Source organism: Dreissena polymorpha, chromosome 16, assembly GCF_020536995.1.
Source record: "Dreissena polymorpha isolate Duluth1 chromosome 16, UMN_Dpol_1.0, whole genome shotgun sequence".
In the NCBI taxonomy this organism is placed as follows: Eukaryota; Metazoa; Mollusca; class Bivalvia; order Myida; family Dreissenidae; genus Dreissena; species Dreissena polymorpha.
The window spans coordinates 32371726-32386038 of NC_068370.1; positions in this window are offsets into that span (position 1 = coordinate 32371726).

Sequence of the window (14313 nt, forward strand, 5' to 3'; positions counted from 1 at the left end):
TGGGTAGATTTAATTATGGGAAATTCTGAACTTGGGCCGGGGGACGATGTTAAATGTGTGATTTCAGTTTTATTATCTGCTACAGTGTTAGAAGAAGGTGCGTCACCTGCCGATTTTTTACTTTCACTTTCATGTCCAATATCGCTTACCTCCGAATGAGTTTCAACGGCATTCGATGGCGATTCATTTTTAAAAAATGTGTCGATTGTTTTGGTATTTTTTGAGTCCGAAAGTTTTATTTTTTTTGTGTAATTACGCCAATTGTGAGACATGTTTTCAGTTTTCGCGTCAACATATTGTCTTCCACATAACCCGGATGAAAATTCTACTGGTTCCCGGTAATTAATTGACGAAATACCCTACTCGCGCAAAATCGGAATCCAGTGAAATAGTCACAGTCAGTTGCCGGGATAAAATTTTCATGACGTATTTTAATTGCTATATTTAGAATCACTGGGGTTCCCAGTTTTGTGTTTTCGTCGGAAGAGAGAGAGAGAGAGATCGTTATACATGGTACAAATTGGATAAGTGTCGACTGACCCCCCAAAGGAAAACAAACATTTCTTTGAGGGGAAGTATTATATTTTGGGGAAAATTGTATTTTGAGGGGAAAAATTTTGGTAGGGGAAGACGCCGATTATCGGCGTCACTTTCTTAGTAAAAAAAAACCCCTGTCAAGTAATGTTATATACCAGACGTGATATTTTAATCAATATTAACTAATTATTTTTAAAAAATACAGTATTTTACAACTTTTCTTTTCTTCGTCGTCGTGGTTGCCAGTCCCTTAAAGGAGTGTTGTGTTAGTTTAGTTAAGGTTAATTGCTAGAAATTATATCTTCACAATTTATTGTACGTTTTATTTCTACATTTATTTAAATTTTGATATCTTTAAAATGTAATATTCCAAAGTGCAAGTTATACAATTAGAAAGATGATCTAAACAAACCTGGTAATAAAAATAATTATTATGCAACTGTCATGACAACGACCCGATAACACATGTAAGATATTTAGTGATAACAGACAGTGTTATCTGGTCAGTGTTTTTCGGACAGTGTTATTTGGACACTGACGTCATAACACTTTCTAAGCCTCGCCCACCTGTTTTGCAGGAACTCCTTTTTCAATACCTAAAACAGCTGTTTAATGTATTATTTTCTATTTATTTTGCCCGTGTATCATGACAGACGAAATGCTGATTTAAAAGTGACATTTATTACGAATAATTAATTCCTCTACAAAAAGCTAATTCACTAAAATATTCAAGTTTTACCTTAAAATCCTAAAGACTTTGGATTGGTCTCTACCGGTACGACATATTCCAACTGGTTGCAACTTGCCTGCAACGCGGTATACACATAATTGAAAAATCAAATATTTTTACTGTCTACGTCATAACAACACATACGTCATGCAGCTATTTTAGAAGTCGTCATCGTCGTCATGATTCACGATTTTCCAAAGAGTAGACATTACCAAATACGATGAATTTTCTCGTTGAATTAAGTCGATTCCATGTGTATCCTTTTTTTCAAAATTCCAATAATATATCGGCCTACAGCAATCTGCACTCCATAATCCAATTAAATTTTCACCTGTCCTTCACTTTCCCCTAACGGTTTGACATTCCACAAAGTAGTTCGTTTGTCAATTATAAATAACTGATTTGAATGACATTTAAAAGCAAATAAGCAACTCACATGATACTAAATCAATAGTCCATGTTTTTTTTTAATCCGTGTAATTACATACATTACATTATTACTTCTTTCAAAGTCAAATCATTAAATTACACACCCAAAAATTCAAAACAACAGTTGTGGTGCACTCCAGCCTTTAGATACGTAAGTGTGTGTACATACAGATAAAATGCGTGAAAACGTGTTGATATTATGTTCAATCTAATAAAAAGTGTCATTTTCTCACTTCATTTTTTTATTATACCTTTCTTTTATTCATAATGCTAAACTCCCATAGGCCATCGTGACATAGAAATACTGTCAGAACCAGCGGGAAAAAAATACTGTCCAAAAAAACTGTCGCCCGCTACCTTAGCAATCACGTGCGGAATGGAACAAAAAATATACTGTCCCATTCGCGCATGCGCAGTACGCAGTTTTGCATCTCCGTGGCATTTGGATAATTAAAATATCGATTGCAGCTGAAACTGTTATGTAGAATAGATCAATGCCATTATTTAAGTTTAAACATGAGTCATAAAAAAACTCAAATTAGTATAAACAATACGCTTACCTCAATTGCAACTTTAATCCAATGCCAATAACAATAAAGTTCAAACGATATACACTTCCAGTGTCGTTCTGAAGGTTTTATGCATGACAAACACACAATCCGAAATACGTTTTGGATATCCTAAGACAGTCATGTATTCTTTATTTGTTTACTCTGTACATACTTGTTCAAACGATAAACAAGGTATGTGAAACAAAGCAATTTTCCTAAACGAAACTCATTAAAAAAAGCATCAGCGTGTTTGTAACTTAGTATTTGAACTTAATGATGCCGAATTCTGACATTTTTTCTTTAGTTTGCCTTTAAAACTTGAATGTTAATACTTCTCAGTCTGGTTGTTTTGGTTTGTATTATTTATATAATATTGTATTTATATTACTTATATATAGTTTACTTTCTTAGCGTCGTTAAGTTTAATATTTTTAACAACAACCCCCTCTCCCTTTTCAGTGCATTTCTACTGATTGTGGTGAACGTTTTGTTATATCATTTAAGTTACAGTTATTTTCATTGCTTTATATTTCGGTTCTATTAACATATTAACCGGTTTACAATGAACCCTAACTTGATTTTTTTTTACCGAGAATTGATCACGGTACATGCATGTGTAACATGTAAACAATGAAGTCATAGCATTTAAGTGCAAATTAAACAAAAAAACAAGAGAATAACAATTCCATTGAATTACTACCTAATTACTCAATGGTTTAATGTAAACCAAAGCACCAGAACTGCAATTTTTGAGGAACGATTGAATGACGTAAACACGAGTATCTACCTTCACCATTCTTTAAGAACTTTAGCTTCCTCAGCAGCACAGCATTCCCATCATCAACTGCGTCTGGTCCTTTATTTACGGCAAGTGACCAATTGCCGAACAGCACAGCACAGCACAAAACAACACACATGCCAAATGACGTTGAATAAAGCTGGGGTCACCGCCTTGGAATGGTCAATTATAAGCATTGGAGGTATAAACCGCTTTAAGAGCGCTCAACCTCACACTTGGCCCAGCGATATTCAAAACACATATAGATGTAACTAAACATTAACCTAATAAGATTGTAACACAAATTAAAAGGCAATAAAAGAGAAATACAAATTTTCAATTGAATTACGGTTTAATTACTCAATGGTAAAAAGAAACCAGAGCAACAGGGTTACAAAGTTTTGAGGCAAGATGCGACGAACGAACAAACAAGTATCAATTACTTTTCTTTTTTGGAAAAAGCTTTAAAGAAATAACGTCATATGGTTAATTTTCCGGAGCATCGTCGCAATTATGGGTGTAAAGAGTCCAATTGTACACCTTGGTGGTGTATGTTAATACAACTGACATATAAAGCCTGACGCGGTTGATGATGGGAATGCTGTGCTGCTGGGGCAGCTGAAGTTTCATCTTTCTTTACTTTGTTAGGACTTAACATTAGAACTTAAGTATATGCCAATGTTTGTTATCGCTGGTTTACTAATCTTAACCGCTCAAGCTCGGCAATTTATTTAATGTTCGGATTTATGCTTTGACGATACAGTGTGTTCTTTATAAGGTTTAAAGGGATGTAAACCAGATAGTCCGTTTCATACACACTTGGGGTTCTAACGTGTATTCACCAAATGAAAAAAACGGTAGTAAATAAATACTCATAATGGTAAAACAACCAGAGGTGCTCTAAAAAGAACAAAAAGTACCTATACGATTTATGAACGTTCGACACTATATGGGCATTCCCATTTTAAAAATACCGTGGATTTCCTGTTCCAAACATATCACGTGGTATGTATGCAAAAACACCAGTATAACCCTAGGAATCGACTGCCCAAATACACACATTTCTGCAGTTATTTGGAGTTTCGCTACTTGCCAATCGAACGTACAATTTGTAAACACAACGGGTAGTTTTATCTCCTTCCAAAGATAGCATTCGTCGCCGATGTAAATTTGTCTTTACCGTTGTCGTTTTTCGTTTTCTTGCACTATCCTACTTTTTCGAAGCCATGTTAAAAATACACAAACAGTGTACAACGCATGCGTCATTCACGCTTGGGTTTACCACGTGATGATGATTATTGCGGTGACGGTGGTCACAAAGGCGGTGACCCCATCTTTATTCAACGTCATTATTTATGTGCGTTTTTTGGTGCTGTGCTGTTCGGCAATTGGTCGTAAATAAAAGACCAGACGCGGTTGATGATGGGAATAATGTGCTGTTGGGACATTTTGAAGTTTCACCTTCGTATACTTCGATTTACTTGCGTTATTGATAGTTACCTGTAAGACAAACCCTGTTACGTTTTTTTAAAACGTAAAAACTGAAAATATGAAAAATTAACAACATTTTGAAAGTAATGAAATATACTATGTTTTTTTTAATAATCAATATAAACTAATGATTGCAAAAAAGTACGGTATTTTAGAACGTTTCTTTTTTTTCGATGTACATAATCATCTGGTGACCATCCTTTTAATACAAAATGGGGAAAGCTGATTCTTAAACCAGTTATTAAATAAACCATATGGTTTGATAAAATAAACCGGTGGACAAATTTGAAAAATACTGCGATGCCATTGGTCAAAATATAAATTCGATAATTAATTTGTAATAACGGAGGCGTTAGTATCTTTGTAAGAGAATGTTAGACAGCATCAGCGTTTTTAAAGAAGATATGAAAGACATAATTATGTAGTTTGCATATGTTTCACCGGGCGTATCGTCAATTTACCATAACCTAGAAGAATCCAACGGAATTATTATTTGAAAATACTATGACTGTACTGAAAGCAAACTGTCCATACTCTTATCTGTATTTAACGGTTGAATGAACAATATATAAAAATAAATAAAATTATTTATATAAAAAAGGTTAAAGGTTAAAAAGATGCGGTTTTAAACCTCACCTTTATTTATTTATAGATAGCTCAGCGACAGTAGATTTTACAAACGCCTTGACACCGATCCAACCCTGGACGCCCCATAGTTTCAGCGAATGGCCACACCACTGAACATTTATCAGAATTTGTTGACTACCACCTTAGACCTCTATTTGAAAAACTACCCTCTTACGTTCAGGACACTACGAACTACCTTAAAAAGGTATCATCAAACAAAATTTCAAAAGACACTTTATTAGTTTCCATGGATGTTGTATCCCTTTACACAAACATCCCACATGAAGACGGAAATAAAGCGAATTAGAATTAGAATAAGAGCTGCGTGGAAAATAAGGAGCAAACAAGATCCACCAACAGGCACCTTAGCGGAATTGCTATTATCAATTTTAAAATGCAGCAACTTCGAATTCAATGGCAAACATTATCTACAAATCCATGGCATTTCTATAGGAACAAAAAAGGCACCATCATACGCAAACATCTTCATGGGACATCTTGAAGGACAACTCCTCAAGTCGGTTGATTTGAAACTACATAGTTGGTTGCGTTACGATATTGACATGCAGTGGTGTTATGGTCATGAAACACTCAATGATTTCCTTAAACAGGTCAATACTTTTCACTACTCTATTAAATTTACTAGTAAAGTATCGAATGAACAACACGTATTTCTTGAGCTGTCTCACGTTTTGAAGAGGAACACCTTGTGAATTACCTTTTATTTAAACCAACGGATAGTCATCAATACCTTCTTCCATCCAGCTGCCACCCACGGCATTGCTGCAGAAATATTCCGTTCAGTCTAGCAATCCGTATTAGACGCATATGCACCCTGAAAAGTGCCTTTGATTTGAGAACACAAGAGCTAGCTCAATACCTTCGCAGGCGGGAATACAACGATGACATTGTTTCCCAGGCTATAGCTAAAGCGAGCGCACTACAGAGGGACGAACTGCTTACATACAAAACAAAGGTCACACATTCAAGAATTCCATTTGTAGTCATCTACCATCCGGAGCTGCTCAACATTACTGCAATTATTGACAACCACTGGTCCAAAATCATGACATCGACAAAACTACAAAAAATATTATCTGAAAAGCCTGTTATAGCCTTCCGAAGGCCAGAAAAAAAACTCAGGGACATACTTGTGCGTGCCAAAGTAACACTCGAAACTGTGAAAAGTGTCCCAGGTGAGTCAGTTCCATGCAACGCTGCCCGTTGCCAAACATGCAAGATTATGCAACCAACTCAGACATACAAAAGTATATCAAGGATACCCACAACTGCAAAACAGGAAATGCAGTGCACCTCATGACGTGTAATATGTGAAACAAACAATATGTTGGTGAGGCAAAAATGACTTTGAGAAAACGCACGAACTTTCATAGTTCTGATTGGAAAACACGTACATTTAACAGATCCCCCGTTGCAGCACATTTTAGCGAAACTTATCACACGTTTGATTATAATGTCCTGTGCTGTAATAAGCTAACGAAAAAACGGTCAGACGGAGCACGAAAACTTCGAGAAACATACTGGATAAGGCGACTCAATACTCTTCAGTCCCATGGGATAAATAAAAATGACGCATAAAAATAAAACAACTTAATGCAAAAATCCCACTTCCATTTTAACCATTTTAACGTTAGATCGATATAAAAACATTTAAAGCGCCATTTTATAACACACAATTTTAATAAGTGTAAATGTAAGTAAATAGTCACAAAAAAACAACATAAATATGACAAAATACTGAATGCAAAACGTTCACTGCAAATTTAAATATTTTATTATTACATCCACATAATGAACATCATGGGCGACAGTCTGTAACACAATTTTGATATGCGTAAATAAATTCATACAGACACAAATAAAACGACACATATCTATAAAAAACAAGACTGAATGCCAAAAAGTTAAATTCAATCGTTACAATTTTATCGATATCATAAACATCGCGGGTGTCAGTCTAAAGCTCATGGTTGAAATCAGCGGAAAGATGTTTCCTGTGGCTGCGGGATTTTACAAGACAATGGTGCGACTGTGCATTCACACTGATAATTCTTAAAATCATAGCCCTATACACCACTGAAGAAGACTTATATATGGTTGAGAAATAAAAAAACACCAACGAATATACTTTCAAAAACACTGCGTCCTATGAGGATACAAGTACAATAAGAAATAAGTATATATATATGAGAAAGAAATAGTTAAAACAGTGTAAACAACAGGGCCATGTGCCCTAAAGCGCTAACCCAAGACCCGAAGGAACTAAACTATTTAGGGAAGGTTGACTTCAAAATAATAAAAGGACTTCATGAAACATAAATATTATCATAAGGTTCACAAGAAGAAATTCGCTCGCCGCTGAAAACTATGCTCTTCAGAGCACCGGAGCCATTTTCAAAGTAAATCAATGTACTATAGGAATATATGTTCTCAGCATGTTTATTAAGATTGAACAAAAGTGTGACGTATAGAGTGTTCACAATGTTTTACTAAGCATGTAGCAATACATAGAAATCTGCCACCCACCTCAGGGCCTTGCTTTTAAACAAATTGGAACTATTTTCTTATTTAAATAAGATATTCAAACGTTTAATGAATGTGATGAACTCGTACTTTTAAATACCTATTGTTGCAGTAATTTTTAGAAAATGTGTATGTTTCATTTATTCTATTCAAAGGTCCATCCGCTGTAGATATTTTTTATAGTTAAGACATCATTGGTTATTAATTACCAATTGTTCGACCATTCAGGTTCGGTGCTGGAAACTATTTGTGTCACGTGTCCGATCGCCTGGGTTCTATAACGAGCCAACCAATCATCCTTTCAGTTCAGTGTTAGTTGTAAGACATTGTTGTATTTAAAAGATATGAGCCGTTCTCTGGAAAAACGGGACTTAATGCATCAGTGTTAATTGTCGTCCGAGTTTAGCTTGCGAATTACACATAGAGTATTCGGGGAATAACAATTTTCGCCTCGACTGGAATTTTGCAAACAGATACTGTCTTTAAACAAAAATAACTTAAAAGTGGAAAATGTAACGTAAATTCAAAATATCATTTAACCGCGTTTTCTTAGATCGCTGCTGAAATGTATTTTACATTTTTTATTTATTAATGTGCTGCTTTTGATAGTACCCCTTAAAATGAAAAGCACTTCAAAAAGCAGCAAACATATGTATACTATACATATTGTAATCACACCAATTATTTACCAGATGTATGGGTAGTGGTAATATTTCAAATTGTTGTGTATTACTGTGTACAAGGGAACAGGGTTTACCATGATATACACAATTTATGTAAGTAATATAAGATTCAACTATGTGACTTCATATCCGTTGAAGAATGTTCAGATATAAGTTCGCAAAGGTATTTTATAATAACTAAGTTTTAAAAAATCACATAGTTTTACGAGTTGTATATAATGCATATTTAATCGATGTAGATACAACTATAAACTACCATTAACTTTTTTTGTTAAACGTTTTATATGAGCGTGCATTTTATACCCGAATTCCTCCTTAAAAACCGCATTTCAAATAACAAACAAGAAAATTAATTGCATATGTTTATTTTCCGAAACTAAACAACGCAGCTGCTTCCCTTTTTTATAATAAGCCGTATGTGAGGTCACATATTTTTAGATGCCCCTGTATGTGTCTCCGATGCGATGTTAGCTGCAAATATCGGCCAGGGTCTCTCAATCTCCTGTCAGATGATTGGTTCACCCAGCGCATTGACCTTGACATGGAGAGTTCAAGGTCACAAAACGACGTTCTATAAACAGAACGCAACTGTCACCAGCGCTGATCATGCTTTCGGGACCTACGAGTATATCCCACGGTATAGTGTAATGCAGAGACGTAACATTGTCTAAGATTGCCTATTTTTATTATATAAACTATATACAATGGGAAAATTTACATAATGTTCAATATTAAAAAATGCCACTTAATATTATATAATGAATGTTTCATTAGTAAAGCCCACACATAATATTGCAGTCGCATAATTATAATATATTATAAATGGTATATTGCTTTGTTCAGCTTACCTAGTGAATATACAACTCTGGAGTGCTTGGGAACCAATGTCGTCGGAACCTCAAACGACCACTGCACATTTAGTATACTTCCACACAGTAAGTATTTGCAATACGTATATGACAGCCATTGTGATCATTCAGTGAATCCAATTTTAACAATTATCACAGATACCTCGATCAGCAAAACGTTTGTTATATGATTTAATGCCATAGGAGGAATACTTAAATCGCTTCGTCTGGTAAACGTTTTCTAAATGTTTTGTTTTTAATATTCGAATCAGTGTTCATTTATTATTCAGTCGAATCCAAAATATGTATATTTTTGTATGTTTTATATCAAACGAATTCCATATATTACTTAATACGTATTTAATGAGTCGAACACAGTAAACATATCGTTATTGGATCAATAAATTTATTGAGTACCCGATAAAATATTTCTTTTGGAAATCCAAATGTTAAAATAATAGATTATATTCAAAGAAAATGTATACATAGGAGCGTGTCCCCATGTTTGCATGCTTTCCGTATACTGTATAAGATCATGTTACGAAAAGTATCCAAAATATCATGAAACAATTTGAACGCTAAAATGCTATATAAAAACACATTCATTTTGTATTAAGGTCCACCATTTACACCAGACATCTGCAATTCTACCAGTTACGGAAAGGACATCACCATACACTGCACAGCGGGATTTGATGGGGGCTTAATGCAGCACTTCATATGTAAGTCGTAAAAATATGAAAGTATTATATAGTTTATGGATACAGTAGATGTGCTTGATCTCTTTCAGGACTCACAAGTTGGTTCGGCAAATACACGTAAAACTCGGGAAAGGGCTACACCAAAGCAACCACATTGCACGCCTACTCCGGTTGTACAACGAAGTCAAATTATAACCCAGACCAAGCACTTCTCTTCAGTATCATCTGAACCCATGACCAGTACTTCATACCAGTCAACACAGAATAGAAACGACCGAAATACAAATTATAATATCAACAATATCACAATCGCCGAAGCGAACAATGATATGGACATTGGACATAATTGTTGTGCTCCTGATATGTTGTGTGAAAGCGCGCGATTTGCAATGTCACCGATCTCTCACAAGCAAATGTCAAATGATTTAGATTGCTACAGCGACCAAACACTGAAACTAAATGTGTCCGAATTAACAACACATGGGCAGGAACAGTTCTTAAGGACTGCAAATGCGATCAGTATTTTTTCATATAATGACACTACGGACAATGGCATCAGTAACTGTTATTACATTGAAGACATTATTGAGGTGCTTTCAGAGCATGGGTCAGCCTCATTCCCGGCGTATGAAGCATCACCAAATAGCTCGCTAAAAGTGAGGCCTCTTTTACAACGCTCGGAAGAATATTTCAAGATAATGATGAACCAAAGGATATTGAAGATATTGTTATACACCAGAGATATGCAGAATACAGATTTAACAGAAAATAACAGGAAAACGGTGTCGTCTAATGCACACATTTCTAAGGCGGACTTTACGCGTTCCGCCTACCGTCAGTCATTTGGGAACGTTAGTTTGGATGTTGCTCGAAAGGCCAATTGGGACAATACCACGACACACTTTAAGAAATCGTTCAGTCTGCCCCGCAAGATCAAAATGAAGCACACAAGTCAAAATGGCAAAGCATGCTTGCAAAATGACGATGATACCAAAATAACCGATACATTTATTGTAAATAATTATTCTCAAATACAATTACCGATCGTGTTGCGTCAGGAAACTGCAGTCAATAATGGTTGCAGTAAGGACAGCATTGGCGAGTTTACTACGTGCAGTAATTCAGATGAATTTAGATCGAGACAAGACATTGCTTGCGACGATGTTTTTTGCCCCACTCAGATGACGATTCTTCTTCCGTTTGTGACATCGATGAGTACACGCTTACTGTGACCAGTGAGACCGCGACAGAAGCGAAAGATGAGCTCGGTGAAAATGCCAGTATTTCTAGCAATTTCGAATATGAGTTGGAATCTGACAGTGCAGAAGTGGAATCCACCAACAAACAGCTGACACATAAAATGCGAAACAGAAGCGATAGCTTTATAGTCGCGGTGTCGGGTAGTGTTTTCGAAGACGACGTCAAAGAACAGACCGATAACATCACAGCCATGGCGTCTGATTTAGACGCTGAACGGGTGTATTGTAACTACGGGTTTCATGAGGATGAGCCATCGATGGCAACGAGGAGTACGGATTCATCGCACGTTCAGTTACACAGCACCAACACAGCACAGAATGAATGTGGTCCTTTCGATGTCATTGCATTCTTTTAGCCTCAATTTCAGTATATATTTAGTGTTAATTAGAAATGTAAATTGTGATTTTGTGCTATATAAAGCCATGTTTTATTATCATTACCAGTCGTTTTATATACTGCATTTGAAAAAGCGAAATGAACGCATTATTTAAAAGGATATTGCGTTATAACACGTGCAATAACTGTATCCGAGAGTCCTTCTTAACGTAGTGGAATTTCATGCCAGTTGATATGAATAAAGCCTTTAGTTAAAGCGCTATATAAAGCCTAAACACGCAATCTCAAAAGGAGCTTCATAAAATGTTCTTAAACATGTACCACTACATGCACATGTTGGCCTTTTATCATATTTAGTTAAAAACAAATTATTTGTAAAAAAAATATGTATCACGCACGTCAACAATAAATCATTAAATGGGCATTGGCGGATTATAGTTCTGTGTCAACCACGAATGACGACAAACGAAAAGTTATAAAATACCGTATTTTTTTTACAATTATTAGTTTATATTGATGAAAATATCACGACTGGTATATTATATTACTTGAAAAAAGTTAATATTTTTAGGATATTTGGAAAAAAATCGCCATGTGAAATCGAAAGTACAACGCGAAAAAAGGTGACATAACGATATACACACTATAAATAACGCTAGTAGATTGATCATTTTCTATATTAGATATATACAATTCACTACGCATGCACAATTGGTATTCCTGGGTTTACCACGTGGCGATGATGATCAATCTACTGGCGGTATTTATAGTTAACTGTGTAGTTACCTGGTAGACATACCCAGTAAAATTTATCACCAAATAAACTGAAAATATGAAAAGTTAACAACTTTTATCAAGTTATGTAATATATCAGTCGTGATATTTTAATCAATATTAACTAATAATTGTAAAAATAATACGGTATTTTACAAATTTTCTTTTCTACGTCGTCGTGGTTGACAGTCCCTTTAATAAACGCCACTATCCTAATTATGACTAAGGCTAGGGAATCACCAGTTCGCTCGCAGCGCTTGAACTTCATGGCAAGAATTAGCTATACGTGATTGACAATGATTTGCTTAGCTATGTAATGACGACGTCCTTTATTAATCGTTCCTCTATCAGTGTATTTCCTCTTTAACGAATAATTATCAGAATGCCACGTATCATATTACGCTTTAGTTTGGCCAATAACAGTAAATCTACCAGACCTTTTGTTTATGATAGTGCGAACCATTAATTTGCAAGGTAACAGGATTCTAATAGTTACCAAGGTAACAGGATTCTAGCAGTCGATCGAGCGCTTCATAATTAAAAAGTACGTGATAATCAAAATTACTCACTTTATGGCAGGAGAGCATTCAAACTTCAAAGAAAATTATGATGTGAAATAAGGATCAAATCACTCAATGGCTGAATCGTTAAGCTGTTACAGACACATCGCATTAATGGCACACAACGAACTGTTTGTGTAATAAACATAGTAACGCTTATTAAAACTGTTTCATTTGAAACAAATGTTACTTTGCAACCACATGTTTGCGTTAATATTTGACGAACATGTTTTAATAATGTTAAACCAATCATGCTTTTAAAATAACGATATGCTAAGCATTGTCGCTGAAAAAGAATGTGATTTATTTGAATTGGGAATTTAAAAGGATAACAAAAGACTGCAGTTCAGATTTCGAAATAAACGTGTCAAAGCGACGATTCTGATAAACGATTAAGGCGAAATCTATTGAATAGTCTTATTTAAGATAGGGAAAGATATTACTTAATTTGGTTCATGAACAATACAAAGCGTTAATGTCATTATGTGGGTACTAAATCATTACTAGAAGTTTATTAAATAAGATTATTTATTAAATACTTGTTAATTATCTAAATAATTAAATTAATTCGCATGAAATGTTTTTGGAATTAAAAAACACTATTACTACGGCGAAAGTTCTAGTTTAGAACTACAGAACTCATCATTTGTTGTCGAATGAAGAAGAGTTCGGTATTTTAAAGACATGTTCAATTTTCTTTGAAGAAAATTTTTCATCGTCATCTCCAATTAATAATCCATTTGAAATTTTAGGGACTACGAATATTGATTACATTTCTGTTTTGAGGCGATCATAATCATCATCCGACCGTCCGACCGTCGGACGGATGGACGGACAGTGCGACTTCTATATACCACCCTACCAGGGCATTATATAAACCTATCTCCATAAAATCAATCAAAGCGCTGAAGGCACTGTAGTTGTTCGCTGTTGTCGTCCTTGATTAGCTTGTGCGCATTGCACAGGCTAATCTTATTTGACTTGCATTAAGACCCGTTTTCCCTGAAAGCAGCCAATATGTACAGATTTCAATGATAAACACTAGACTTGCCAACGTAGACTTACAAGCTGGTATATGAACTCACTGCTAGAGAGTATATACACTCACTGCTAGAGCAGAATCATTTATCGTCTGCAGCAGACAGGCAGCGGCAATGGTCCCTTGCAGAGTGAGTTGTGGTTCTTACCGTACTTAAGGCTTCTAAGCACATACTGATATGCAAAATATGCTCTGTAAATTTAGCTGGCCGCTAACGCGACCAACTAAAAAATAGTAAGACTTTATTTTTTGTGTCCTAATTGACCATGGGATATGCATGTCATCAACTGGAAAGACACATCTTTACAATATGAGAGATTAATTAGTATTTACTAGAATCCTTTTTGGTTTGAACTAATGAAAACATGATGATACTTTTATCAATTTTCTACCAAACATACACGACATTCAACCTTGAATTTACC